Source organism: Pseudophryne corroboree, chromosome 4 (genome assembly GCF_028390025.1).
Source record: "Pseudophryne corroboree isolate aPseCor3 chromosome 4, aPseCor3.hap2, whole genome shotgun sequence".
Classification (NCBI taxonomy): domain Eukaryota; kingdom Metazoa; phylum Chordata; class Amphibia; order Anura; family Myobatrachidae; genus Pseudophryne; species Pseudophryne corroboree.
This window is the reverse complement of record NC_086447.1, coordinates 499,911,117-499,936,989: the sequence shown is the minus strand read 5'-3', so window position 1 is coordinate 499,936,989 and position 25,873 is coordinate 499,911,117. Positions and strand designations below refer to the sequence as shown.

The 25,873-nt window shown below is 45.9% G+C and overlaps 1 protein-coding gene across 2 annotated transcripts in view; it reads left to right on the top strand.

Annotated features, from left to right (window-relative positions):
- Positions 1–25,873, top strand: part of HS3ST5 (heparan sulfate-glucosamine 3-sulfotransferase 5) — a 447,091-nt gene that overhangs the window by 235,343 nt on the left and 185,875 nt on the right. For both annotated transcript variants that reach the window (XM_063917162.1, XM_063917163.1), the window contains one exon: positions 8,752–8,925. The gene's annotated coding sequence lies outside the window, so the exon portion shown is untranslated. The remainder of the gene's footprint in view (positions 1–8,751; positions 8,926–25,873) is intronic.

Genomic DNA, 25,873 nt, shown 5'->3' with positions numbered 1-25,873 from the left:
TTCGTCTGAGATTCTCCGTTTACGCCAGGGATCACGTACTGTAGGACAATATCTTATACAGTTCCAGATCCTGGCATCCGAACTGGCATGGAACGACGAGGCCCTGTATGCTGCATTCTGGCATGGTTTATCCGAGCGTATTAAAGATGAGTTAGCTACCAGAGACTTACCCTCCAAGTTAGATGAGTTAATCTCACTTTGTACGAAAGTTGACTTACGTTTCAGAGAGAGAGCAACTGAGCGTGGAAGATCATCTGCTCCAAAATCTTCTGCTCCTCCTCCTCGCCAACTGTCACCAACTAAAGATGAACCCATGCAAATTGGCCGTTCCCGTTTAACTCCTGCTGAGCGCCGAAGACGTCTCTCCGAGTTTCTCTGTTTGTACTGTGCAGCTCCGTCTCACACCATTAATGCCTGTCCCAAACGTCCGGGAAACTCCAAATCCTAGCTCGCCAAGGAGAGGGCCGGCTAGGAGTAATGATCTCCTCTCCATCTCCTCAAGATTGTAACCTCCCAGTCTCGCTTCAAGTTGCTCAACGTTATCAGAACGTCATTGCCCTCCTGGATTCCGGAGCAGCTGGGAACTTTATTACCGAAGCCTATGTTAAACGGTGGTCCCTACCCACCGAGAGACTTCCTTCGTCCTTTTCCTTAACTGCTGTGGATGGCAGTAAAATTTTTGATACAGTTATTTCTCTAAGGACTCTACCAGTTCGTCTGAGAGTGGGAGTTCTTCATTCCGAACTTATTTCACTTTTAGTGATTCCAAGAGCCACACATCCTGTGGTCCTGGGCCTTCCATGGCTCCGTCTTCACAATCCTACAATTGATTGGACGACTACGCAAATCCTGGCATGGGGTTCCTCCTGTACTAAGACATGTTTGTTTAAAGTGTTGCCTGTCTGTTCCTCCTCCCCCAGGTCGTCTGATGTTCCACCTCCTCCATATCAAGATTTCACGGATGTGTTCAGTAAAGCTTCTGCTGATATCCTTCCCCCTCATAGAGAATGGGACTGCCCGATTGATCTCGTTCCAGGGAAGGTTCCACCTCGAGGCCGAACTTATCCGTTGTCTCTCCCCGAGACGCATTCTATGGAGGAATACATAAAAGAGAACCTAGCAAAGGGGTTCATTCGACCTTCTTCTTCTCCAGCCGGCGCAGGCTTCTTTTTTGTAAAGAAGAAAGATGGTGGTCTGCGGCCGTGCATCGACTACAGAGGTTTGAACGACATTACCATCAAGAACCGCTATCCTTTACCCCTGATTACTGAGCTCTTTGACAGAGTTAGCGGAGCTACCATCTTTACAAAGCTGGACCTGAGAGGTGCATACAATCTCATCCGGATCCGTGAGGGTGACGAGTGGAAGACCGCATTTAACACCCGTGACGGACATTATGAGTACCTCGTCATGCCCTTCGGATTGAGCAATGCTCCAGCTGTCTTCCAGCATTTCGTCAATGAGATCTTCAGAGACATTCTATACCGTCATGTCGTGGTCTATCTAGATGATATCCTCATTTTTGCCAACAATTTAGAGGAACATCGTTTCTGGGTAAAGGAGGTTCTGTCCCGTCTCCGTGTCAATCATCTCTACTGCAAATTAGAGAAATGCGTCTTTGAAGTCAAGTCCATTCCGTTTCTAGGGTACATTGTGTCCGGTTCCGGACTAGAGATGGATCCTGAGAAACTACAAGCAATCCAGAATTGGCCAGTACCTTTAACCCTCAAAGGGGTCCAGAGGTTCTTAGGGTTCGCCAATTATTACCGACAGTTTATACGAGACTTTTCCACCATTGTGGCGCCTATTACTGCTTTCACCAAGAAGGGTGCTAACCCGTCCAAGTGGTCTGAAGAAGCCATGCAAGCTTTTCATCTTTTAAAACAGAGGTTCATCTCTGCACCTGTCCTGAAACAGCCTGACGTCGACTCTCCTTTCATCTTAGAGGTGGATGCCTCCTCCGTTGGAGTAGGAGCGGTGTTATCTCAGAGGGCTAAAGATGGTCATTTACATCCTTGCAGTTTCTTCTCACGGAAGTTCTCCCCAGCGGAGCGCAACTATGCCATTGGCGACCAGGAGTTGCTAGCCATCAAGCTCGCTCTAGAGGAGTGGAGATATCTGTTGGAGGGAGCTTCTCATTCAATCACCATCCTTACAGACCACAAGAACCTTCTATATCTAAAAGGCGCACAATGTCTCAACCCTCGTCAGGCCAGATGGGCACTTTTCTTTTCCAGGTTCGACTTTAAACTCCAGTTCTGTCCGGGCTCTCAGAATCGCAAGGCCGATGCCCTTTCCCGCTCATGGGAGCAAGAAAATGAGTCAGAGTCTTCAGACAAGCATCCTATTATAAATCCGTTGGCATTCTCCACGGTAGGGATGGACTCTACGCCCCCATCAGGGAAAAGTTTTGTGAAGCCGACACTAAGGAAGAAGCTCATGCATTGGGCCCATGCTTCCCGTTTTGCCGGACATACAGGTATCCAAAAAACCCTGGAGTTTATCTCTAGGTCCTATTGGTGGCCAACTCTGAAAAAGGACGTTTTGGAGTTTATTGCATCTTGCCCAAAGTGTGCTCAACATAAAGTATCCCGCCAGTCGCCTGCGGGGCAACTGGTTCCACTATCTGTTCCCCGTCGACCATGGACCCATTTGTCGATGGATTTTATTACAGATTTGCCCATGTGCAACAAGTTCAATACCATCTGGGTGGTAGTTGACCGGTTCACCAAGATGGCACACTTCATTCCTCTCACCGGTCTTCCGTCAGCTTCCAAGTTGGCTCAAGTATTCATACAAGAGATCTTCCGACTCCACGGTCTTCCAGAAGAAATTATCTCAGATCGAGGAGTTCAATTCACAGCCAAATTCTGGCGAAGTTTATGTCAAGTCCTCCAAGTCAAGTTAAAGTTTTCCACGGCTTACCATCCTCAGACCAATGGTCAAACTGAGAGGGTGAATCAGGACTTGGAGGCCTTCCTCCGCATCTATGTGTCCTCCTCTCAAGATGACTGGGTTCAATTACTTCCCTGGGCCGAGTTCTGTCATAACAACCAGTATCATTCTTCATCTTCTTCAACACCATTCTTCACCAACTTTGGATTCCACCCTAAAGTCCCTGAGTTCCAACCGCTTCCAGCAACTTCTGTTCCCGCAGTGGATATCACCTTGCATCAGTTTGCCAATATCTGGAAGAGCGTACGATCAGCTCTGCTCAAGGCATCGTTCAGGTACAAGAAGTTTGCGGATAAGAAGCGTCGAGCAGTTCCTGCTCTCAAGGTGGGTGATCGGGTATGGTTATCCACGAAGAATTTGAGGTTAAGAGTTCCCAGTATGAAGTTTGCACCTCGCTACATCGGTCCTTTTAAAATTGATCAAGTCATCAATCCTGTTGCTTACAGACTCCAGTTACCTCCCTTCTTAAAAATACCCAGGACATTCCATGTTTCCCTGTTGAAACCGCTAATCTTGAATCGGTTTCATTCCTCACTTCCACCAACTCCGAAAGTCCAAACTCAACGAGGCGTTGAGTATGAAGTGGCCAAGATCCTGGACTCACGTCACCGTTACGGTCAACTTCAGTATCTCATTGACTGGAAGGGCTATGGTCCTGAAGAACGCTCTTGGACCAATGCCTCTGACGTCCATGCTCCTGCCTTGGTCCGAAATTTCCACGCAAAGTTTCCTTTAAAGCCTAAGAAGTGTCCTGGGGCCACTCCTAAAGGGGGGGGTGCTGTCACGATCCGGGTATCTGGACGCCATTACTTACCCTTCAGATGCCTCCTAAGGCGGGCTCAGCGTTCCAGGACCAGATTCCGCTGTTCCTGAGTTTCCACATGCAGAGTGTCAGAGTGGTGTTTTCATCAGCCGCGGCCTCCGCTGTGCCCGCGTGGTTAAATGTGCATCTATCAGCCTGGCGTCTCCTGTCTCCGGTGGCCGGCGCCGCCATTACTGTTTCCCAGACCACATGGATTACAAACCAAACTTCCCTCCAAGTGTCTGCATGGGCGCAGCCATCTTGGATTCTGTCATCTGATCATTTCCACCAATCTGCTGTTTGTATTGTTGATTTGCATAATTGCCTAGCCAACCCCTTCCTTGCTGCAGGTATAAGTAAGCTGTGCCTGAGCAAGGAAGACGTCAGTGCTTTGGTTGTCAAACCTAGTTCCTGTTTGTCTCTCTTCTATGATTGTCTTCCAGGTTCCAGCTCCTGTCTCAAGACTTCCACCATAGAGACCCGCACCAGCATTCCACCTGCGGTGTAGCCTGACTCTCCAATCCATTGTGGATTCATCTGTTTCCAGCTACAACACTACCTGCTTCCAGCCTCAGCTTCCAGCAGAATACAGCTTCCCTTAAAGGGCCGGTGTCCTTTCTACACTTTACCACTCTCCACCGGAATTATTATTTCTCCGCTCTCAAGTTCTACATTTCAGTTCACATTTCATCGCTCCCAAAGTTCATTTATTATTTAACTGGTTCCAGCCAGTATCCACTCCGTGCTAACAACAGTCTGGTTCCAGCCAGTATCCACAGCAGCTGTTTTACCTTCAGCAACCCAGCTCTTCCTGGAACACCAGCTGGTACAATCCTGGGTTATCTCCATTGCTACAGCCGGGCCTGGTAAGGACTTTCCATCTAGAAGATCATAAGAACTATCTCACACTACCAGTGCCCTGTGGCTCCTGCCATGCTGTAGTACTCAGGAACTGTATTTATTCTTTGCTGACTTTTACGTTTTCTTTTATTGCTGCTGTGATGCGGAGTTGTCATAATAAACATCATTGACTTTTATCTAAGTTGTCGTGGTCACGCCTTCGGGCAGTTATTATTCATGTTACTTACATGTCCAGGGGTCTGATACAACCTCCCAGGTTCCGGTACATCTCAGCCCCTACAACTGAGGCTGCCTCCCGTCAGCTCAGGCCCTCAGTTGTGACACTGGGATGTTGCTCCCTTTCAAAATGCCGGTGTTGGCATTCAGACTAGTGTCGGGATCCTGGTGTCGGTATTCTGACTGCCGGGTTCCCGACAGCCTGGATCCTGACTGCTTCCCCTCGATGAGATCAGTATGAGATCCCGGCGTATGGTTCGGCGCTATGATGTTGCCCCCTTTCTGGCGCCACGGATTTACCTGAGGGGGAAGTCGGTATTCTGACAGGTTCCCGACAGCGGGGATCCTAACTGCTTCCCCTTGATCATTATATCTCAATAAGAAGACCACTGAATATTAATTGTATGGACCATTTTTAAATTCCCTGCCCGCTTGTCACTACACTTTTCCTAAATCTAGGTTAGAAAACGTCTAATACAAAATCCATTGGTTTATGCATGGTTGCACACAATTACATAAACACTGTAATTAAAGGGGTTTTATGCAGTGGCGGAACTAGCGAGCGGTGGGCCCAGGTGCAACAAAATGCTTTGGGACCCCCCCCCCAATCCCATCCAAGTCCACCCCCTCACCCCTGGAGAGGATCTCGTGAAGGGGACCTGCTCAGGGCAGGAGAAATGGATACCTAGCAACAGTGCCGTAACTAGACATTTTAGCACTGTGTTCAAGAAACGGCATCGGAGCCCCACCCCTGCATGCAAAACAGGGGCAGTGCGCGACGTAGGCGCGCGCAAAAATACATAGTGGTGTGGCTTCGTGGGGAAGGGGTGTGGCCACAAAATAATACCAATTCATAAAACGGTGCACAGTAGTCTCCATTATTCAAATTACGCCGCACAGTAGCACCACTACACCAGGTAGAGCCCCTTTTACACCTTACGGCAGACAGATTCCTCTTTTACACATTACAGCAGACAGCGTCCCCTTTTTACACATTACGTCAGACAGCATCCCCCTTTTTACACATAACGGCAGACAGCGTGCCCTTTTTACACATAGCGGCAGACAGGGTGCACTTTTTACACATAACGGCAGACAGCATCCCCTTTTTACACATAACGGCAGACAGCGTGCCCTTGTTACACATAGCGGCAGACAGCGTACACTTTTTACACATAACGGCAGACAGCGTACCCTTGTTACACATAGCGGCAGACAGCGTACACTTTTTACACATAATGGCAGACAGCGTGCCCTTTTTACACATAACGGCAGACAGCGTGCCCTTGTTACACATAGTGGCAGACAGCACCCCCTTTTTACACATAACGGCAGACAGTGTACACTTTTTACACATTGCGGCAGACAGCGTGCCCTTTTTACACATAACGGCAGACAGCATGCCCTTGTTACACATTGCGGCAGACAGCGTCCCCTTTTTACACATAACGGCAGACAGCGTACACTTTTTACACATTGCGGCAGACAGCGTGCCCTTTTTACACATAACGGCAGACAGCGTGCCCTTGTTACACATAGCGGCAGACAGCGTACACTTTTTACACATAACGGCAGACAGCGTCCCCTTTTTATACATAATGGCAGACAGCGTCCCCTTTTTACACATAACGGCAGACAGCGTCCCCTTTTTACACATAACGGCAGACAGTGTACACTTTTTACACATAACGGCAGACAGTGTGCCCTTTTTACACATAACGGCAGACAGCGTGCCCTTGTTACACATTACGGCAGACAGCGTGCCCCTTTTTACACATTGCGGCAGACAGCGTCCCCTTTTTACACATCATGGCAGACAGATTCCCCCTTTTTACACATTATGTCAGGCAGATTCCCCCTTTTTACACATTTGCGGCAGGCAGATTCCCCCTTTTTACACATTGCGGCAAAGATTCCCCCTTTTTACACATTACAGCAGGCAGATTCCCCCTTTTTACACATTGCGGCAAGCAGATTCCCCCTTTTTACACATTGCGGCAGGCAGATTCCCCCTTTTTACACATTGCGGCAGGCAGATTCCCCCTTTTTACACATTGCGGCAGGCAGATTCCCCCTTTTTACACATTGCAGCAGACAGTCACCTTTTTGCACATGGAAATAAAGAAAGACAGACAGACAGACAGACAGACAGAAAGAAAGAAAGAAAGAAAGAAAGAAAGAAAGAAAGAAAGAAAGAAAGAATGAATTAATTATACTTACCCTCTCTGCTGGCTCAGGCTCCTCGGTGCAGCTTCTGGCAGAGATCCCGGGCAGGAGAGAAGGAGGAGGAGGGAGGTGGAGGAGGGAGCCGCAGCAGCGCTGTATTATTGGTGGAGGCGCTGCTGCTGCTGTCCCTCTGCTTCACTATAGGCTGTTCTCGGAAGACAGCCTATAGTGAAGCAGAGGGACAGCAGCAGCAGCGCCTCAACCAGTAACAAAGCGCTGCTGCGTCTCTCTCCTCCACCTCCCTCCTTCTCCTTACCCCCGTGCCCGTGACCGCTGCGCTCCTCTCCGACTCCTGTGTCCTGCGGGCGGCTGTGTGCTGTGGGCAGCGGTTGCCCGCAGCACGCAGCGGCATGTAATGAGTCAGTTTGACTCATTACATGCTTTGGGCCCCTGGACAGTGGCGGGCTCCAGTGCAACGCACTGGTTGCACTGGCGGTAGTTCCGCCTCTGGTTTTATGCATTCCCCGTTTTATACATGCCAACACCTTATTTGCTTTAGTTGATGCAATGTCAAAATGCAGCAACTAAAGCAAATAAGGTGTTAGCATGCATAAAATAGGGAATGGAGACAAAAGATGAGAGTGTAATCCTGCCACTGTATAAATCTTTGGTGCGGCCTCACCAAGAATTTTGTGTACCGTTCTGGGCACCTCACTATAAAAAAGATATCTTGGTACTCGAAAGGGTTCAGAGGAGAGCCACCAAACTGGTTAAGGGGTTAGAGGCACTGAATTATGAGGAAAGACTCAAAAGGTTAGATTTGTTTACACTGGAAAAGAGCCGATTGAGAGGGGACATTATTAATATTGCTAAATACATAAAGGGACAATACAAGTATTTATCAAACGATTTGTTTATAAAAAAAAACGCAACATAGGCCATGAGGACACCCCCTGAAGTTAGAAGAAAAAAAAATTCATACACAACGGAGAAAAGTATTCTTCACAGTAAGAGCAGTAAGGATTTGGAATTCTCTGCTAGACCAGGTAGTAATGGTGGATTCAATCAATAAGTTTAAAAATGGATTAGATAAATTCCTAGCTGAAAGACATATCCAAGGATATAGCACTTAATTAATACAAAATGTATAATACAGATTGAATTTGATGGACATTTGTCTTTTTTCAACCTCAACAGCTATGTAACTATGTAAGGGGTTGAACTCTCCCACTGTCACTGGCGTTTCTATAATGGGTGCAGTGTGTGCGGTGCACACGGGCCCCTGAGTTCAGAGGGGGCCCCCACCACACACGCTGCACCCATTTTGTGAATACTCACCCCTCCGGAGTCCCGCGGCGATGTCCACGTCGGTGTTAAAACTCTGTGAAAATAGCCCAGCGCCATTTTCCCGGGGATCTGCGCATGCGCAGTAGAGGCTGAGCGCTCTAGTGCTCAGACTCTCCCCGCTGCCGGCAGAGAGGAGGGGCCCGAAGGAGGAGGCTGCACCCAGGCCTCCTCCTCTCTTAAAACGCTGCTGCCCACTGTGGTAGGCATGGTGGGGTTACATTGAGTATAAAGTGCTTATCTATGGTTTACTTACTGTATTCTACTTTCTAGTGTTTTGTACATTTCAAATAAGATATCCACAATGCTGGTGTGCTGTGCTACTTTCTATGGTTATACAGTTCTCCCCTAATACATGCAAAAACAGTCAAATGTAATACAAAAAAAATGTACTTTATGTTTTTCAGAGCTCCCAGATAGACGAGCTTCATTGTATAGCTCAACCTTCTAGATGATAGCATTATGAAAACCCATTTAAACAAGGATGATGGTAAATAAAAGATGGTTTCCAGATGAATGAAGACTGATTTTCACTGTTCTCAGTCAGATGACAAGGGCTAGATGCACAGAAGAACTCAAAGGTTGGTAAATGGAACAATATAATATTGTATTTGTATTGGATTGTATTCATGTAGAAACATTTTGTGTATTTTATATTAGTTTGTAAAGACTGATGTTACCAAACACAGTAGGTATAAACCTGCTGTTGTTTGGGGTTAACATTTTTTTTTCAGCATAAAGGGGGTCATTCCAAGTTGTTTGCTCGCTAGCAGATTTTAGCAGCATTGCACACGCTAGGCTGCCGCCCTCTGGGATTGTATCTTAGCTTAGCAGAATAGCGAATGAAAAATTAGCAGAATTGCGAATAGAAAATTATTAGCAGTTTCTGAGTAGCTCGAGACTTACTCCTACACTGCGATCAGCTCAGCCCGTTTAGTTCCTGGTTTGACGTCACAAACACGCCCTGCGTTCGACCAGTCACTCCCCCGTTTCTCCAGACACTCCCGCGTTTTATCCTGGCACGCCTGCGTTTTTCCGCACACTCCCAGAAAACGGTCAGTTTCCACCCAGAAACACCCACTTCCTGTCAATCACACTCCGATCACTTCAACGATGAAAATTCTTAGTTCGGACGTGAGTAAATCTACTAAGTTTTATGCTAAAAATACTTAGCGCATGCACACTGCGTACCATGCGCATGTGCATTTTTACCTTAATCGCTCCGTTGCGAAAATCGTCAACGAGCGAACAACTCGGAATGACCCCCAATATTTGATTTGTATTTTATCTGCAGATTGCACACAATAAATTTACCTCTAAAAAGAGATGTTGGATATATGTTGGATAGTTCTGAAGGCAGCTAAATCTGATACTGAAAATGCAAATATGAAGTATAAAGTTAAATTATGTTTTTCATTTTTAGAGGAAGCAAATCTCAGGCCAGAATTGTCACTCTACCCATAGGCTAAAGTTCTGAATGACTTCCAGCTTGTTAGTTGGAAGGTACTGACCACACAGACTGATGAATAGATGCAAACCACAAACATGATGCAATAATAGCAGTATCTGGCATGGTGATCATTAATGGCTCACTCCCACTACAATATCAGGCTATTTGCTGTAACACTAAATCAACAGCAGGTTTGATAAAGATTAAAAAAGATTGAATATGACCAATCGGGACCATAGCTTTTGATAATTAAGGGATTCTAGTCTGAGAGAAGCCAACTTGAAGACTGCAATCCAATCTCCCAAGCTCTCTCTATGTAGTAACAGAGCCGTAACTACCTATGGGCAAACGGTGCATTGCACACAGCGCAAATGCGCTGAGGGCGCAGCCGCTGCCATGTCTCTTTGCCGGCACCCGCTTAGATGAGTGTTACCAGCGGTGCTCAGCTCACTGCTCCCGGCTTCAGTAACTTGCCTGCAAGGCAGCATCAGGAGGCCAGGGACGGGGCTGTGCGAGTGTTTGTTACAAGGGATAGTTATGTTTGTCCCTTAGCTGGCTGCAGGTCCCGGAGTATCCACTGATTGGTCCCCAGGGTAAGGTAATTTATGTCCAGCAGGGCTCATTGTCGGCTGAGGTGCACGGCTGCTCGGGGCTCCGGGGGAAGAGGCAGGGAGGAGAGAGTGGCAATGTGTCTATGGTGCTGCAGTTCTATGGTGCTATTTATGTATGTACAGAGTACTGTATATGTGTGTATGTAAGTACTGTACATTGTCTATGTATGTACAGTGTATATGTATGTGTGTACAGTCAGTGTGTATTTATGTATGTGTGTACAGTGTGTATATATGTGTGTACAGTGTATGTGTGTGTGTAAGTACAGTGTATATGTATGTATGTGTGTGTACAGTGTAATATGTATGTAAGTACAGTGTAATATGTATGTAAGTACAGTGTGCATATGTATGTATGTACAGTATGTATGTAAGTACAGTGTATATGTATGTATGTGTGTGTACAGTGTAATATGTAAGTACAGTGTGCATATGTACATATGTACAGTATGTATGTAAGTACAGTGTATATGTATGTATGTGTACAGTGTAATATGTATGTAAGTACAGTGTATATGTATGTATGTATGTATGTGTGTACAGTGTAATATGTATGTAAGTACAGTGTGCATATGTATGTATGTATGTATGTACAGTATGTATGTAAGTACAGTGTGCATATGTATGTACAGTATGTATGTAAGTACAGTGTATATGTATTTGTGTGTAAGAGCAGTGTATATGTATGTGTGTATGTACGGTGTATGTATGCAAGTACAGTGTATACGTATGTATGTGTGTGTGTACAGTGTGTGTGTATGTGTGTACAGTGTGTGTGTATGTATGTAAGTACAGTGTATCTGTGTACAGTGTATATGTATGTATGTGTGTACCAGTGGCGGAACAAGCAAGCGGTGGGCCCAGGTGCGACAAAATGCTTTGGGGCCCCCCCCCATCCAAGTCCACCCCGGGGGCAGTGCGCGCCATAGGCGCGCGCAAAAATACATAGTGGCGTGGCTTCGTGGGGAAGGGGTGTGGCCACAAAATAATACCAACACAGTAGTCTCCATTATTCAAATTACGCCGCACGGTAGCACCACTACACCAGGTAGAGACCCTTTTACACCTTACAGCGAACAGATTCCTCTTTTTACACATTACAGCAGACAGCGTGCCCTTTTTACACATAACGGCAGACAGCGTGCCCTTTTTACACATAACGGCAGACCGCGTGCCCTTGTTACACATTACGGCAGACAGCGTGCCCTTTTTACACATTACGGTAGACAGCGTGCCCTTGTTACACATTACGGCAGACAGCGTGCCCTTGTTACACATTACGGCAGACAGCGTCCCCATTTTTACACATTACGGCAGGCAGATTCCTCCTTTTTACACATAGCAGCAGGCAGATTCCCCATTTTTACACATAGCGTCAGGCAGCCCCCCTTTTTTACACATTACGGCAGGCAGATTCCCCATTTTTACACATAGCGTCGGGCAGATTACCCCTTTTTACACATAACGGCAGACCGTGTGCCCTTGTTACACATTACGGCAGACAGCGTGCCCTTTTTACACATTACGGCAGACAGCGTGCCCTTGTTACACATTACGGCAGACAGCGTCCCCATTTTTACACATTACGGCAGGCAGATTCCCCTTTTTACACATAGTGGCAGGCAGTCCCCCCTTTTTACACATTGCGGCAGGTAGTCCCCCCTTTTTACACATTGCGGCAGGCAGTCCCCCCTTTTTACACAGTGCGGCAGGCAGTCCCCCCTTTTTACACATTGCGGCAGGCAGTCCCCCCTTTTTACACATTGCGGCAGGTAGTCCCCCCTTTTTACACATTGCGGCAGGCAGTCCCCCCTTTTTACACATTGCGGCAGGTAGTCCCCCCTTTTTACACATTGCGGCAGGCAGTCCCCCCTTTTTACACAGTGCGGCAGGTAGTCCCCCCTTTTTACACATTGCGGCAGAAAGAAGGAAAGAAAAAGAAAGAAAGAAAGAAAGAAAGAAAGAAAGAAAGAAAGAAAGAAAGAAAGAAAGAAAGAAAGAAAGAAAGAAAGAAGAATTATACTTACCCTCAGGCTCCTCGGTGCAGCTGCGTCAGACGACGATTCCCGGGCAGTAGAGAATGAGGAGGAGGGAGCCGGAGGACGGAGCAGCAGCAGCGCTTTGTTACTGGTGGAGGCGCTGCTGCTGCTGCCCCTCTGCTTCCCTATAGGCTGTTCTCGGAAGACAGCCTATAGGGAAGCAGAGGAGCAGCAGCAGCAGCGCCTCCACCAGTAACAAAGCGCTGCTGCGGCTCCGTCCTCCGGCTCCCTCCTCCTTCCCCCGTCTGTACCGCTGCTCAGCTCCTATCTCCGGGCGGCTGTGCGCTGCGGGCAGCGGTTGCCTGCAGCGCACAGCGGCATGTAATGAGTCAGTTTGACTCATTACATGCTTGGGCCCCTGGACAGAGGCGGGCCCCAGTGCAGTGCACTGCCTGCACTGCCGGTAGTTCCGCCTCTGGTGTGTACAGTCTGTATGTGTGCATAGTGTATATACAGTATATATGTATGTGTGTACAGTGTTTATGTATAAGTACATTGTCTATGAATGTACAGTGTATATTTGTGTACGGTTTATATGTATGCGTGTACAGTATGTATGTATGTTTGTGCAGTGTATATATATGTACAGTGTATATGCATGTACAGTGTATAGTGTATATACAGTGTATAGTGTAAGTGTATATGTATTTGTGTACAGTGTGTATATATGTATGAACAGCTGGGCCATAGTTGCCTACCTCCCACCTTCTGGGGCAGACTGTTAGTTCATGGTGGAGTCTCCCACTGCCCCAGATTTTAAAATCAAATTCCCCAAATTAAATTGCACCATCCTGAATCCGGATTGCAGAAGTGTGAGTCCTTATACGTCAGGGTGGGTCCTGGACGAGAGGACTGGACCATAAACTTTGACACCAGAAGCAAACCCTATACACGAGTCTGCTGATTCCCCCACCCACCTCCTGACCAGAAAGGATCTGACAAGAGCATTCAAGGAAGGCACGCACTGGTCCTATTTTTTATATGGGGGGGGGCGCCAATGCTGTTTCTTGCACACAGCGCTACAATGTCTAGTTACGGCACTGTGTAGTAAAACATACTGGGTAATATAATTTCACCTAAGATTTACAATGGATTAGGAACAGATGTTATATTAATACCCTTATTAAAACTTTACTGAAAATGAAGAAATTAAACATGTTTAGGCAAAGAACTTTGTTATCAGGTATGTACATAGCACGCAGTGTGCTTGACAAAAACACAGGCCAATTAAACTTATTTTTTTCTAAACTGTAGCTGTGTCACTCATGACAAAGGCGAAAGAAAACCTCCAACATAGCTGGACAGTCTAATCTCCAAAAGGGAAACAACTCATTTCTGACCCCATAATGAGCAATCAGAATAATTCCCTAGATCAATATGCACTAAAATGTAATTACCAGCACTATTTGTTTTAAGGGGTGGTCTTCAGTATGCCGCTGGCCGGGATCCCGGCGTCCAGCATACCGGCCCCGGGATCCCGACCGCCAGCATGCCGACGCATATTCTCCCTCTTGGGGGTCCATGACCCCCCTGGAGGGAGTATAAATAGCGTGGCACGTGTAGTGTGGCGGGTGTAGCGCGCCACCGTGCCCGCAGCGAAGACCGCAAGGGGCTCATTAGTGCTCGCCCAGCTGTTGGTATGCCGGCAGTCGGAATCCCGGCGCCGGTATGCAAGCCCCCGGGATCCCGGCCGTCGGCCACTCATACTACACCCATTTTAAGAAGGCCATCCTATTCTATATTTATTACATTTAGTAAATATACCACCATGCTTTGTAGTAAATTTCATAGCCTAGCATCACTTACAATGATGATTCCAAGTCTAAGCAATAAAGATTTGAGGAATATCATATTTTTATTGCAATTTATTACATTATTTAATTTATAATATTATTTTGAGTGAAACACAATTTCAGGACCAAAAGTGCCTCTAAAATTTTCACCCTGGTACTTTACTACATTTTATGTTGCATGTACTGTATCTAAGCCACATCAAGATACAATTACTTATGTTATTGAGAGCACTTGTGAGGTTTCCTGGGTGGTGTTGTTGTGGGCACAGAAAAGTTACTGTAGGTGTAGATGGTACCTTACAGCTAAGACGGCAGCTCCAGTGGATCTTCCTTCTTCTTTGGCAACAATTACACAACTTGTCCACCTCAGGCTGCAGCAGAGACACTATCCCCATACACGCAGTCAAATTACATAATTTGACACCCTTGATAAATAGAATAATCAGGTGGATTTATTAAGGGGGGGTAACAGGATGTGATACCAGGACAGGTTGCTGCATGACAATAATAATCATCACCATACATATGTCAATTATGGCACAAAAGAAATATGACAAATATAAGACAGTAGTTTGCAATACCCTAATAATTAGCCAGTGGCAATAACTTTAATAATTAAAGAGGTTTATTTATCTTAACTGCTACAGTATCTTGTTGGCTATAACTAGGGAAAATGCAGTTTCTCAATTGCTTCAATACATTGTATTCTAAACACACAATAACCTTCACAAAACACACATATAATGAAATAGCAAAACACATTATTACTCAGCAGACAAGCAAAATCTTAGACTGATCACTGATTTACTTTAAAGTTAATACAAAGTTCTGTTATTGTAGTACTCTTTTGTCGTTGTCCTATAACATGAATATACTTGTAATCCACGTTAGACAAAAGTAAATAGGAATTAGCATTTAATGCTGGTCTTTCTTGATCCCAGAGAATGATAGCTTTGACTTTCCAATAGTAAGACACAATAAAAACATCCCCACTTTTCAGTAGCACAGTTAAATTCAGCACTTTAGAGTAATTGCCTTAATCAGTTTATGATTCTCTCACAAACTGTCTTTCTCTGTTTATACTGTTAGACTCAGTCACTGGTTCAATAGTAATTCTATCAAGGCACATATATCATGCTGTCTGCACACTCAGATCTTTAGCTCAGTTTTTTGCTAATGCTAGGCTTACACAATACTTTCAATATTTTTCTCAATGTACTTTCAGTATCTCTCAATATACTTTTAATAAGTCTCAATCCCTCTCAGTTGTTCTTAATAGCTCTCAATAGGTCTCAGTAGCTCTCAATAGGGATGTCTCCCTTTATCAGAATGTATTTGCCCAGCCCCCTTGGATCTCAGCTGTGGCTCGCAGTACTGATGCACTGTCTCCGGATCTCAGACTCACTCTGCTGGTGCTTCTGCAGCAGCCCCTAGCACACTATCAGCATGTATTCAGTTGTTCTTGGCAATTTGTACCACTTTATCATCACTGATTGCTCAGTTTTGCAGAGCTGTTATTTGTACAGAGATGCCTCCCATCGGTGACTCTGTCCCACCGCTTGCGTACAGAGATGCACCAGCGGTCGCAAATGCAAATGCAAGACACCATTGGACCTCTGAGGAACCCTATGGTTGCTTAGAATGTTTTTTGCTACTAAGCCATCAGAGTCTTTATAACTGCGTGTAACAACACAGTCGCAGATTAAGACACGGCCCCTGAAACGGTTCCCATACGTCTGTGTTTCGCCACCCCTGTTACCTCCAACAAATGCTTACTGACTGTCAAACTGCATCCAAATTTGCACTGCGACCGCCATCACAAGACCATTGGAACTCATATGCAGTACTACAATAATCGCTCAACTGCGCAAACATAGACATTGTGAACACTTTGAGAACACCTCTGTATCTGGCCTTTTATGATTGTTTTTGAGTCATTATATAATGGTAAGATTCCACAGTACAAGAAACTGAAAGGTAATATTGCCATTTTTTCCCTTTCAAGAGTAATAAAATGTCAAAAGCAACTCATTTTAACTGCATTTATGCATAAATCAACTGTAACAAAACAAATGTTTTGAAATGTTTAAAGTGCTGTGCGGTTGACAAGCATTGCACTTAAACACAATTTAAGTGAGAGTAGTAACAGTTATAAAATAAGACTTGTATGAAGCTGCTTGGTATTACAGATTTTTTCTAAATCTACTGTATATGCTGTGAAAGAATGATGTGCTACAGTCAGAGGCATCACTCACCTGGAGCACACCTGGTGCAGTCTCGGCCGCAAAGGGGGCGTGGCTTCCCATATGGCAGCGTGGTTTCATGGGAGAGGGTGGGGCTAAGTGTCCCAACCCCATTTTTCGCCACTCCGGGGTCCGGGAGATGCGGCCTGCCTCTGGAGACTGGTTAGCCTGCAGTGCTGGCTTCTACAGGGTGACAGGAGCCGGGTTGCTGCACATAATGTTACAGTGCAGCAACTGGCTCCTGCCACTGAGCAGGAGGCGGCACCTTGGTGTCACACCTCGGTGGGTGACACCCGGGTGCGGGCCGCACCCCCCTTGTGATGCCACTGGCTATAGTATAAAATGGGGCTTAACCTGGCCTAAAGACTAAAACTGAAGTACATAATTTATATAGCCCTATTAGTGGGCCTGATATTTGGCCTCAGTAATGTATTTTATTAGTAGAGCTTGTTTACCATCCCTGATTTTGCTTTATCATACTTATATACATTCTGTAAGAACATTACAGGAGAGTCCTGGAGGGGGCAACGCTATCTGATGTGTAGGAGGTTGTGGCACTTCATCCTCATATATGTGGCCCCACCACCTGTTGTTTAAAGTTGTGATTCATGGCATTTACAATGGGGGGCAAGTCTAGGATGATGCAATTCAATGGGATTAGTGTCATCCAACCTACCAGCCCCCAGACAGAAAGTGGGCAGCAACAGAAGATTTGCCAACTCTTTTGGAAGGCTGGAAGAGCACCTCCAAATTCTGGACTCTCCCATGAGATAAGTTTGGTTTCATCTAGCCCTGCCTATCCTTGTACTATCTCACTATTGGCAGAGGCAAGATTAATTTATATATGTGAATCGAAAGGCAGATCTGGTTGAATAAAGACATATTTTTTGTTGATCAAAGATTATTGTAAAGAAAAAACCAGGCTGGTTTTGCCGTTTCAAAATTGCTGTCTTAAATTTAGCAGTTAAATCGGGATCAGTATTATATCCCGGCTGTCAAGATCCCGGCGGTCAGGAGACCGATGCCGGGATCCTGACAGCCATGATACTGGCGGCGAGTGCAGTGTGTCCCCTCACGGGCTCGCTGCGCTCACCACGATTTGGGCCCAGTGACGACAGGGTTATATTCCCCCTCAGGTGGTGGCGTGGACCACCACCCAAGTTGGGATTCCAGCCGGCGGTCGGGATTCCGACTGCCGGTATTTCACCAGGTGTCAGTATTCCGGCGTCGGTATCCTGACAGCCAGGATCCCGACAGCCCATAAATTGACTGCCTCCCATTAAATCACCAACATTGCTGCCTGCAACTCGCACTTTTACATGCAATTATGAATTATTACCACTAGACTTTTGGATGTACAGTACTGTATTTTGCACTCCATTTTTATAGACATCCCCTTCTTGCATTTGCAATCCCTACGTATAGTCAACTGCTTGCTCCCTGATGATACTCTTTTTTTAAGATTCCTCTTACAAATTATATTTATCTATGAATCTGAATTAAATGAAGGCGGTCTTGTACACATGAAGGAAGACAAAACAGGAATTTAAAGCAGCAGGAAATAATTTAAGTATATTTGTAGTCTAGAAATGTCTACTCATGTGTTGCTTAATCAGTTTGAGAATGCAGATTACAATAATTTCCTAGTTGTACCCACAGCAGGTGTCCTGCCATCAGTGTGCAGACAGTAAAATGGATCAAAACTAATTTTAGGTACAAAATAAACATGACTAAATGACTGAAAGGGACTTATGTTGTAGGGTTGCAAGGATGTTTTTGTTAAATTAAAATGATAATGCTTTGTTTAACAGAATCAAATGTATTAAAGGGTAAGGTGGGTGTATTTTAGTATGTTTAATCATACCCATTTCTGTTTCAGAGGCAAGTTGTTACTTAATATGCTTTATTTCATATTTCCCGAATATTTGAAAAATAAACTTTTAAAAATAACTAGATGGTGGACATAGGGCCTAATTCAGATGTGGGCGGAGTGACCATAGCTGCTTTTTCCTTGGCAGCAGCATTGCAGTAAAATGATAATGCAGCAGGTGTATGGTATAATTATATGCCTCCTGCATGCATGTGATCCTTGCTGTGTCCTTGAATGTAGCATCAAATTACTTGTGACAACATTGGCCCTCATTCCGAGTTGTTCGCTCGCAAGGCGATTTTAGCAGAGTTGCTCACGCTAAGCCGCCGCCTACTGGGAGTGAATCTTAGCATCTTAAAATTGCGAACGATGTATTCGCAATATTGCGATTACACACCTCGTAGCAGTTTCTGAGTAGCTTCATACTTACTCGGCATCTGCGATCAGTTCAGTGCTTGTCGTTCCTGGTTTGACGTCACAAACACACCCAGCGTTCGCACAGACACTCCTCCGTTTCTCCGGCCACTCCTGCGTTTTTTCCGGAAACGGTAGCGTTTTTTCCCACACGCCCATAAAACGGCCTGTTTCCGCCCAGTAACACCCATTTCCTGTCAATCACATTACGATCGCCAGAACGATGAAAAAGCCGTGAGTAAAATTACTAAGTGCATAGCAAATTTACTTGGCGCAGTCGCAGTGCGGACATTGCGCATGCGCATTAAGCGGAAAATCGCTGCGATGCGAAGATTTTTACCGAGCGAACAACTCGGAATGAGGGCCAATGGCCGCTGCACTATCCATAGAGTCACATAGGCCCAAGAGTAATAGAAAGGAACGTATTGGTCTAAGCTTAAGACACCAGTGATTTAACCACTTAACTAATGTATTTATCAAAAATTGCTCATGAAATTATTGTTGTTGTTTTTTTATTTTGAATTAGGTAAAGAACATCTATAGAAAACATATCCAACACGATTTTATATAAAAAAACAAACAAAAAAAACAACAATATTTTATAGTACAATTTTTCTATAAACATTGGGCAAAACATTTATTGACAAGATATACCATCACAACATCACAAACGTACATTTCACTGCTCCTCTCTGCAGTCACCTTCTATACACAGGCATGGTAAGGGCGGCTTCTGTTATATTTCCCTGCTGGATGATAATGTCTGCAGCTGTGGGGGGAAGGGGGGGGGGGGGTGCCACCAGGTTGTGAAATGTTTAAACGCACACTCTGCCCAGTTTATAGAGCGTAAATAATGAATGATACATTTTCTTATGTGCTCACCATAAATAATTATTCATTACAAATGTTAAATATGTAACTGCTGTATCTGCTAAATCTCTTTGTCTATTTATGAAAACAGATAAAACTCATTGCCGTTCTATGGCAGTGGTGTTGGTGGTGATCATGATCGGGGTATACACCTAGTGATCACTTTATTAGGTACACCTACTCATTAATGCAAGTACTGTATTAATCACGTGAAAGTAACTCAGTGCATAAAAACATGCAGACATAGGTATGAAGTGCAGAATGGGTAAGAAATTAGACATAAGTGACTTGGGGGTGTCCAATTAGCCGCAGTTAATTACCACAGCTAATGTTTCGCCGGGGACTATCCAATTAGTCCCATAAAGCCACGGCTCGCACTAACTTATCTGGGATTTTGTTTCACCTGCCTCAGCAAGGCAAAACCAAATCTACCGAAAACACACAGGTTTCACTGAACCTGTGTGTTTTCTGGGAGATAATGTATGTTTTTTAAAGGGGACCAAATTGGGTAGCCTGTGAAAAACATATGGGTGAAACATTGGGAAAAATAAGGGAAAAACTGATGTTTTTCATGCCCAATGTTTCTTCACCTGTAATTGGATACCCCCCCCCATTGTCGGTGGAATAACTCTTGATTCCAGATGGGGTGTTTTGAGTATCCCTCAAACTGTTGATCTACTGGAATTGTCATGCTCAGCAGTTTCTAGAGTTTACAGAGAATGACTCGCAAAGATAAAGATCTCATGTACATACTTCTGTGGGAAAACCACCTTGTTAAATAGAGATCAGAAAAGAATGGCAAGTCTGGCTCAAGCTGGCAGAAAGATGACAGTGACTCAAATAAGAATGTGTTACAAAAGAGATATACGGAAGAGCTTTGAAGCACAGCACCTTGAAGTGAATGGCTCACCACAGCAGAAGACCACACTGGGTTTCATTCTTTGGATTGGCTGAAAATTAATGCTGTAAATCTCTTATTAAACAATTTCCAAGAGGTGTTCAGTTGAAGGCCATTGAAGTACACTGAACTCATTGTTATGTTCAAGGAACCATCTTAAGATGTGTGCTTTGTGACATGCCACATTATGGAAACAGCAATTACAGTGACCATGTTGACATTCATCATGTCTCTACAGATAGCATGCTGACATACCATCCTTGGTGGCCCAGCAGTGACTTACCTGGTCTCAACAAGGCAATTTCTCCCATAGAAATGCTGTACTGTCCCATCTCAAACCAAAAATTGTTCCATGGTCAAACTTACTTACAGATTTGTCCTTATACACTGTGGGAGGACGTAATCAGTGGGCAGGAAAGGTGTCATTCATTTGTGGAGTGAAAAGGGTGTGTGGCAGTGTAAAGGGAGATAAGGTCAGAGATGTAAGTGGGAGGGGAATGGGTGAGGGCTTTTTAAGTGAGTGTGATAAGCTTGAAATGGATTTGGAAGAGGAGACATTGTAGGGCTTGTAGGATAGGGAAGGCAGACTTAGTACATTTAAAGAATGGAAGATGAGCCGGGTAGCAGCACTGAGGACAGATTGTAGTGGAGAGAGGTGGCAGTCAGGGCGGCCATATACAGGGCCATCTTAACAGCAGGATATGCCCCTGGGCACAGCAATGCACTGGGCCCCCTACCCATCCTCCAGCGGTAGGGGTGGGGGGTGCTATCAGCGGTAGCTTTGATGTCCCGCAGACGGTAGTGGGTATTCTATCTTCCACTCAGCATGTAGGACCTGGAGCAGTAATATCTGCCAATTACTCCTTTACTGCACAGATGGGGCTAAACTGTAGAAGGAGGCATTGGGCTGAATGAAGAAGCCCATGTACATGACTTCCAGGGTGGTAGGGGGTGTTTAACACGTAGGGGAGTGGTGGATAGTGGAGTGGGCTTAATATAATTTTCCGGTGGGAGGGCAGCTTGCTTGACTGCAGATATCTCAAGTTCCTGAAAATATATTTCTCATACGTACTAGAGGATGCTGGGGTCCCGTTCATGACCATGGGGTATAGATGGTTCCGCAGGAGCCATGGGCACTCTTAAGACTTTTCAATGGGTGTGAACTGGCTCCTCCCTCTATGCCCCTCCTCCAGACATCAGTTTTAGAATTGTGCCCAGGCAGACTGGATGCACTCCAGGGGAGCTCTACTGAGTTTCTCTGAAAAGACTTATGTTAGGTTTTCTATTTTCAGGGAGGACTGCTGGCAACAGTCTCCTTGCTTCGTGGGACTGAGGGGGCAGAAGTAGGAACCAACTTCCTGAAGAGTTTCATGGCTCTGCTTCTGGCTGACAGGACACCATTAGCTCCTGAAGGGTACTGAACGCTAGCTGTGCCTAGATGCTCACTCCCACAGCACCCCATCACCCCCCTCACAGAGCCAGAAGTCTGAAGACAGGTGAGTGTAAGAAGATAGATCTTCAATCAAGTAAAGTGACGGCTGAGGTATCGCGCGGCTGGCGGGAGCGCAGCGCGCCATTGCTGCCCACACACACAGGCACTGCAGGGTGCAGGGCACGGGGAGGGGGCGCCTGGGCAGCAAAATACCTATATAAACTGGCTAAAAGGGGGCATAAGATGCCCAGGCACAGTCCTACATCCGCCAGTATAAATATTATGTAAACTCTCTGAGGTAAAAACGCGCCATTGTGGGGCGGAGCTTCTTCCTCAGGCAGCCAGCACACTGCTCAGCGCCATTTTCTCTCTCTCCTCAGGCTGCAGAGACATGGCTGGTCCTCCTCCACTTCTGACTACAAGTATCAGGGTGCAAAACAGGGGGGGGGGGGGCACAAGTGAATTTGGTGCTTTACAAGTGTGTTTACTGTGTAAAACAGTGCTGCATGTCATTGGGCATTTTGTGTTCACAGGCATTAGATACAGGCGCTGGGGTTGTGAACTGGCTGCTCCTAAACTGTGTCCCTCTGACAGATTTTACTGTGGGTCTGTCCTTTATAAGTCCCAGTGTGTCTGTGTGGGTGTTGTGCACGAGTGTGACATGTCTGAGGCAGGGAGTTCTTCCCCGGAGGAAACCATTTTAGGGACACAGAGTTGTAATGTGGCGCTGCCGACACACCAAGAGCCTGCATGGGTGAAAGAAATACGTGATAGTATGCATCATATCAATAGGAGATTAGATAAGTCTGAATCTCATGCAGAATGCTGGAGAAAATCTGTGGAAGATGTGATTTTTCAGGGTTCTGTTCTTCCATCCGCAGGCGACCCCTCTGGGTCACATAAGAGACCATTTGCAAATATTGTGAATACTGATACCGACACGGACACTGATTCCTGTGTCGACGATAGTGACTCCAGGGAAATAGATCATAAATTGGCAAAAAGTATACAATATATGATTGTGGCTATAAGGGAAGTTCTGGAAGTCACGGAAGCCACTCCTGTACCTCAGGAGAAGGCCTATTTCTCTAAAGAAAAGAAATCTAAGGTCACTTTCCCTTCTTCCCACGAGCTGAATACTCTCTTTGAAGGGTTGTGGGTAAATCCCAAAAAGAAATATCATATTCCCAAGAGGATTCAGATAGCTTATCCTTTCCCTGTGTCACAACTGAGGGCCTGAGCTGGCGGGAGGCAGCCTCAGTTGTAGGGGCTGAGATGTACCGGAACCTGGGAGGTTGTATCAGACCCCTGGACATGTAAGTAACATGAATAATAACTGCCCGAAGGCGTGACCACGACAACTTGGATAAAAGTCAATGATGTTTATTATGACAACTCCGCAACACAGCAGCAGTAAAAGAAAACATAAAAGTCAGCAAAGAATAAATACAGTTCCTGGGTACTACAGGATGGCAGAAGCCACAGGGCACTGGTAGTGTGAGATAGTTCTTATAATCTTCTAGATGGAAAGTCCTTACCAGGCCCGACTGTAGCAATGGAGATAACCCAGGATTGTACCAGCTGGTGTTCCAGGAAAAGCTGGGTTGCTGAAGATAACACGGCTGCTGTGGATACTGGCTGGAACCAGACTGTTGTTAGCACGGAGTGGATACTGGCTGGAACCAGTTAAATAATAAATGAACTTGGGAGCGATGAAATATGAACTGAAATGTAGAACTTGAGAGCGGAGAAATAATAATACCGGTGGAGAGTGGTAAAGTGTAGAAAGGACACCGGCCCTTTAAGAGAAGCTGTACTCTGCTGGAAGCTGAGCTGGAAGCAGGTAATGTTGTAGCTGGAAACAGATGAATCCACAATGGATTGGAGAGTCAGGCTACACCGCAGGTGGGATGCTGGTGCGGGTCTCTATGGTGGAAGTCTTGAGACAGGAGCTGGAACCTGGAAGACAATCACAGGAGAGAGACAAACAGGAACTAGGTTTGACAACCAAAGCACTGACGCCTTCCTTGCTCAGGCACAGTGTATTTATACCTGCAGCAAGGAAGGGATTGGCTTGGCAATTATGCAGATTAAAAATACTGACAACAGATTGGAGGAAATGATCAGCTGACAGAATCCAAGATGGCTGCGCCCATGCAGACACTTGGAGGGAAGTTTGGTTTGTAATCCATGTGGTAATGAAAACAGTAATGGCGGCGCCGGCCACTGGAGACAGGAGACGCCAGGCTGACAAGTGCACATCCAACCACGCGGACACAGCGGAGGCCGCGGCTGACGTAATCGCCACTCTGACACTCTGCATGCAGAAGCTCAGGGACGGCGGCGGAGGCTGCGGGAGACGCCATGCCAGATGTAATAAGGCGTTACTGTGACAGCGTCTCAGAGAGACAGGAGAGGATGCAGGAATGTGAACATTAGGATAACAGATGGGATCCGGTCCTGGAGCGCTGAGCCAGCCTTAGGAGGCATCTGATGGGTAAGAAATGGCGTCCAGATACCCGGATTGTGACAGCACCCCCCCCCCCCTTTAGGAGTGGCCCCAGGACACTTCTTTGGCTTTTGAGGAAACTTGGAATGGAATCTCCGGACCAAGGCAGGAGCATGGACATCAGAAGCATTGGTCCATGAACGTTCCTCAGGGCCGTAACCCTTCCAGTCAATAAGATACTGTAGTTGACCGTAACGGTGACGTGAGTCCAGGATCTTGGCCACTTCATACTCAACGCCTCGTTGAGTTTGGACTTTCGGAGTTGGAGGAAGTGAGGAATGAAACCGATTCAAGATCAGCGGTTTCAACAGGGAAACATGGAATGTCCTGGGTATTTTTAAGAAGGGAGGCAACTGAAGTCTGTAAGCAACAGGATTGATGACTTGTTCAATCTTGAAAGGACCGATATAGCGAGGTGCAAACTTCATACTGGGAACTCTTAACCTCAAATTCTTCGTGGATAACCATACCCGATCACCCACCTTGAGAGCAGGAACTGCTCGACGCTTCTTATCCGCAAACTTCTTGTACCTGAACGATGCCTTGAGCAGAGCTGATCGTACGCTCTTCCAGATATTGGAAAACTGATGCAAGGTGATATCCACTGCGGGAACAGAAGTTGCTGGAAGCGGTTGGAACTCAGGGACTTTAGGGTGGAATCCAAAGTTAGTGAAGAATGGTGTTGAAGCAGATGAAGAATGATACTGGTTGTTATGACAGAACTCGGCCCAGGGAAGTAATTGAACCCAGTCATCTTGAGAGGAGGACACATAGATGCGGAGGAAGGCCTCCAAGTCCTGATTCACCCTCTCGGTTTGACCATTGGTCTGAGGATGGTAAGCCGTGGAAAACTTTAGCTTGACTTGAAGGACTTGACATAAACTTCGCCAGAATTTGGCTGTGAATTGAACTCCTCGATCTGAGATAATTTCTTCAGGAAGACCGTGGAGTCGGAAGATCTCTTGTATGAATACTTGAGCCAACTTGGAAGCTGACGGAAGACCGGTGAGAGGAATGAAGTGTGCCATCTTGGTGAACCGGTCAACTACCACCCAGATGGTATTGAACTTGTTGCACATGGGTAAATCTGTAATAAAATCCATCGACAAATGGGTCCAAGGTCGACGGGGAACAGATAGTGGAACCAGTTGCCCCACAGGCGACTGGCGGGATACCTTATGTTGAGCACACTTTGGGCAAGATGCAATAAACTCCAAGACGTCCTTTTTCAGAGTTGGCCACCAATAGGACCTAGAGATAAACTCCAGGGTTTTTTGGATACCTGTATGTCCGGCAAAACGGGAAGCATGGGCCCAATGCATGAGCTTCTTCCTTAGCATCGGTTTCACAAAACTTTTCCCTGATGGGGGCGTAGAGTCCATCCCTACCGTGGAGAATGC